Here is a 5,712-nt window from a genome sequence, read left to right as displayed (position 1 = left end):
AGACAGAGTGCAGAGGACCAGGGGCCACCCCTAGGACTCAGGTTTAGGCCCTGAGATCTCAGGGTCTGGGATGCTCTTAACCTGGCAGCCCTATTGTTAGATCAAGAACACATTCATTCAAGCAATATAAGTTTATTGTTCCAGCCAAAGGCCATGACAAGCCCACAGCAACAGTGCCAATAAAACAATAGAGATCCTTAATACGAGCCAAGATCCATGATGTCAGAGGGAGGTTGCAGAGACACCAACAAACTCAAATTCACCTTGATTCCATTTAAACCTCTGAATCACCACAACAATTTTTTTAGCAATTTTATCTAGCTCCTGACCCCGTGTTACGAAGCTACTACTGTCATTTGAAGGAAACTGGACCATTTCTGCCAGGGTGTACCTGCTTCCTTGTGTGATCAAAGGTTTCAGAAAGGAATCTCTTGGGTCTCTATCTGAGGGACAGGCTAACAGATAATGAGTGATGTCTCCCACCTGAGGTTGGACGGAAATACAAAATCTGTCTGCGTACAGGGCCTTGTTGTAGTGGCCCGTCCAAGGCTGTGTTGGGCATCACTTGGAAATGCAGCTCAGTAAAGGCTTAAAACAGTGTTTTAAAAGCACCAGTCATACCACCTTTTAAACCTATTCTGACCCTGTATACTTCTTGGATCAATAGCAGAGGTCTGCACTCAATGTTGGCAATTTGAAATTTCTCCCACAGGCCTGGGCTTATCGTGAGCGTTTGTTAATGGATAATCTCTTTGATTTCTGGAAAATAGATTGCTAGCAGGGTAGGAATTTTGGGTCTCTCACCCGGGCATATTTATTCCGACACTTGCATTCGGGCCAATCTTCCCTTCTTATCTGTTGGAGCATATCCAACAGGGATATGCTTGGCAGGGGGTTTCCTGCTTGGCAGGGGGTTGGACTCAATGGCCCTTGTGGTCTCTTCCAACTCTATGATTCTATGATTCTATGAACCACACATTATTAGGATATGTACAAAGGCATGAGTCTTACAGCTTGAGAACTTCCTGTTCCTTCCAGCAGGAACTTCCAGACTGCAGTTCCTTTTCTCTAGTAAGGCTCAGGACCGCGGTACCTCAAGGACTGCCTCTCCCCATATAAACTCAGCCGAAAACTGCATTCACCATCTAAGGCCCTGCTTCGTGTGCCTTCTCCAAGAGAGGTCCAGAGGGTGGCAACACGAGAACGGGGCCTTTTCTGCAGTGGCTCCCCATTTGTGGAATTCTCTCCCCTCACTTATCTATCTTCAGGGGGAAATGTTCCTCTTCAACCATGTGTTTGTGGGAGGGGGCTATTGTTTGCTAGTTTTCGTTTCAATAACTTATTTGCGTTTCTATCTTGTATTTTTATCTTGGGAACCACACTGAGATCTTTTGAGGGCAAGTACGTAAATCTAATAAATAAATAGTCGGTACAGGGAATGGATATTTCTAAATTGCCATTGGGCGGGTGGGGGTTATTTGGGAAACCTTTTAATTCGAATAACAGCTCCCTGTCAGCAAATGTAAAAATTGGAAATCCAACATTTATCCCATACATCTGGATCCTAAAATGTTAGTTTGATACTGCCTCTCTGGTCACAATTAGACAGGTATTTGCGATGCAGACCATTTCCTAAATCCAGGGAAGCCCCTACAATGGCTTGTATTCCTTCTTTTAGTTCAGATTCTGTTATAATTTTTCCTCTGGATTTCTTCACTGGCCGGTTATGTGGTGACCTCTTTCCAGAAGAAGCATCATTGAAATTTGGACTTTCCCCCTCTGTGTTTATTACACTGGTACCTCAGGTTGCAAACGGGATCCATTCCGGAGGCCCGTTTGTGACATGAAAAGCCCACAACTTGAAGCGCCATATCTGCACAGGTGTGCGGCGTGATGTAGCGCTACTGCGCATGCGCGAACAGCGAAACCCAGAAGTAACCCTTTCTGGTACTTCCGGGTCGCCGCGGGACATAACCTGAAAAAAACATAACATGAAGCAAACATGAGGTATGACTGTAATCCATTGCTCGCTGCCTTTTCCTCCCGTCCGCGGTGGGGCAGGGAATGTGAAGTTTTCGACTTGCAGCCTGCAGAGCACAACACACTCACAAAAAACACTATTCTGGAGGGGCTCCGAGTTGCTGCTGGGGTTTTCTTGGGTGAGAGGGAGGAGGTTAGTGTCTCTTCCTATACTTTGATGCTCTTCTGTCCCCCACCCCCAGCCCAAGCAAGTCAGTAAAGATCCCAGAATTTCTTCACCTTCCTGAGAGTTGAGTGGATTCACCACAAATCTTGAGCGCTGACATCTCTTTGCTGAACCAGCGGACTTTTGCTAAAGTCTTGTTGAAATTGGAGACTGGGAAACATACGGTTAGGTCACAGCGTCTCAAAAGAGGGTTATCTGAGTACTTTGTCCTCTACAGTTGACCAACCGTGGCAAAACCTTGCGCAGAACAGCTGAGTTGCAAATGTCAGTTCCCCTGTAAACATCCGAAAAGGAGGACAAGTCATTCATCCTGAAAGATGAAGTCTCAATGATGAATTTGGAAGACTGTCAGAAACAGGGATGGAGTCATCGTCTGTTGTCACTGACTGCTTGCTGGGGCTGAAAGAATTGCATGGGCTGCCAGTTAGCTACAGGCAGACCTAGGTCCAAGGTGCTAGTCCTGGTGTAAAGGGCTCCATACAGCTTGGGACCAGGGTACCTTACCTCTTATAGAGCAGTCTATCACTCAACTGAGGGTCTCCTGCAGATACCATCTTCTCAGGCAGTCCATTCCACACAATGTAGGAAACGGGCCTTTAGCGGGTTGGCACCTGTCCTTTGGAACTCCCTCCCACTGTATATCAGACAGGCTCCATCTCTGTTGTATTTTCGGCACCTTCTGAAGACCTTCTAAGCCTTTAAAGCTGAGATCTTTCCCAATCCGCATCTGTGCTGGAATCATTTTAGGATGTTTAACATGTCCGCTATTCTTTTATCTCTTGTTGGATGTCCTGTGTTCCTTTGGAAGGAAAAGGGCAGGATATTCATTTAACAAATAAATACCGGGCAGGGGTGGGAGTTCAGGAGGCAATATCTTGAGACTGTGTGTTTGCATATGCATGTGGGTGATTCCTCAGCTGAGACCTGAAGGCGGTTCAACTTACCACAATTTCTTGACACAGCTGGCTGGTCTAATAACCATCAGATCAGTCAGACATCTCCCAGCTGCCTTGCATCAGTTGAAGAACTGATTCCCCTTAACACTTTTGACTCACTTTTCCTTCCGTCATGTCCATGGCATCATCATCATGGGGTTGGACTCGATGGCCCTTGTGGTCTCTTCCAACTCTATGATTCTATCATCATCATCATCATAAATGTCAGGCTGTTTCGCTGGAAAGTCTTTCTTGCCCAAGGATCGCTAGGAATTCCAGTTTGAAGTGGCGCTTAGGAGTCCAAGTTAGAAAACAGTCTTCACTCTCCCCAAACTACACGTCCCAGGGTCTTTTTTGGGGAGGGAAACAATCATAGTGGGTTTTAATTTCCAGCTCAGATATGGCTTAAGTCATATCTGAGGCAAAACAGAGAGAGGTAAGTTTTATCAGCCCTGGCTCTATTGAAAGACTAGATCCACAGGGCAGTCTCTACCCTCAAGCAGTTCCCAATCCAGTTGATCATAAAAAAATTAAGATTTAGTTCCTGTGCTTGCCCCCCTTTTTTCTGTCCCTTTTCCCTTTTATGTTGTGTCTTTTCAATAGCAAACCTGCAGGCTCGCCTTGTTTTAACTGATTGTTGGTCCAGAAGCCATTCTTGGAGCCTTTTTGGCTGCAAGATCAGGGTGCAAGCATCCTAAATGATAAATGTAGCATAGTCCTAACCTGTTCCCATGCTTAAAGGATTACCCTTGACTACCAGCGGTGTTAAAAATATTGGCTGGTCTTTTTCGGTTTTTAGGATTCAGCCATTGCCAGGGGCCTGGGGGGCGTACAGAATGGGGGCACACGGAGGAATTGATCTGTGGCCTTGCATTTATTTGAGAGTTTCTAGGGAGAACTGACACATCATCTTTCAAAGCTGGCTTGTTTGTTTCTGCTATCAAATCTCTCGGGTGCAAGCGAATAGCGTTTCCTTGAATTTGCGATGAGCCAAAAGAACATTTACTGTGTTACGGAGAAATGGGGGGGCGGATGCAGTACACGAAATCCAACCGAGCTCAAGGAACTGGGCTTTCATTTCGCAGAACAGCGGAGATAAAAACCACCGAGGAATCTTATCAGCCCCACGCACACCAAGAGTGGGGGGAAGTGGGGGCTGGCCTTTGGTTTGACGCCTGCGGGTAGCAGCCGAAAACGGCATGCTGACTCGAGAGAGAGAGAGACGGAAATTCAAAAAGCAACAGCCCAAAGTGTTGACAGCCCATAAGTCAAATTCTAAACACCATATCAGGGCTTTAAAACAAAACAAAGCAAAAATTAGGCCAACCGGAACATTGCAAAGTTGTGTGCAAGCTTGCAGCAGCCTCCAGCATTCTTCACCAGAGACTCCTGGTTAGATTGAATGCAGACTCATGTTGCTAATAACCAACTAGATTTTATCTCTCTCCATCGAAGTAGTGGGGGGGAGGGTGGGTCAGGGAAGGCCAGCTGCCCCCCTCCCTAAATCAATAAAAATGAACAAAAATACATAGCAAACAGAGTTTATAATAATAATTTAATAATAATTTGTTATTTATACCCCGCCCATCTGGCTGAGTTTCCCCAGCCACTCTGGGCCGCTCCCAATCAAGTGTTAAAAACAATACAGCTTTAAATATTAAAAACTTCCCTAAACAGGGCTGCCTTCAGATGTCTTTTAAAGATAGGATAGCTGCTTATTTCCTTCACATCTGGTGGGAGGGCGTTCTACAGGGCGGGCGCCACCACCGAGAAGGCCCTCTGCCTGGTTCCCTGTAGCTTTGCTTCTCGCGGTGAGGGAACCACCAGAAGGCCCTCAGCGCTGGACCTCAGTGTCCGGGCTGAACGATGGGGGTGGAGACGCTCCTTCAGGTATACAGGTATATAGAGGTAATTCCTCTCCCCAAGAAAAGGCCTGCCCTCCCCAAAAAATCTTGGCTACGCCCATGTCTCTCTGCCCCCCTTTTGTTTTGCCTGGCTGGAATGTGTCCTGGAACTCTGCTTATCCCTTTTGCTTCTTTGATTGGAGGATAGAGAGGGGTTGCAGGGGTAGGCAAACTAAGGCCCGGGGGCCGGATCCAGCCCAATCGCCTTCTCAATCCGGCCCGCAGACAGTCCGGGAATCAGTGTGTTTTTACATGAGTAGAATGTGTCCTTTTATTTAAAATGCATCTCTGGGTTATTTGTGTGTTTTTTAAAAAAATAATTTTTATTAACCGACCAATCAAATCAAATTACATCACATAAACTCTGAATTACAAAGCTGAATTTTAAATTTTTGTTTTTTTGTTGAGGGGACCCATATTTCAAGATCCGAAGGGGGATTCTGATCATCTTCTTGCTACTGCGTTAATGTCCAAATCAGTCCAAATAAAGTTCATAATTCTATCCAGTCTTATCTTCCTGTTTCCACATCTCATCTTGTTCATATATTTTTTCTTTTTTTCTTTATGATCTCTTCTGATAATCTCCTTAAGCAGATAAACACCAATTATATCCTGTGTGGATTTTTCCGTTCGTCCAATCCTCGTCTTGAGATGGTTTCCATATATC

Source organism: Podarcis vaucheri, assembly GCF_965113315.1.
Source record: "Podarcis vaucheri genome assembly, chromosome: 16".
NCBI classification, from domain to species: domain Eukaryota; kingdom Metazoa; phylum Chordata; class Lepidosauria; order Squamata; family Lacertidae; genus Podarcis; species Podarcis vaucheri.
This window is presented reverse-complemented; position numbering follows the sequence as displayed.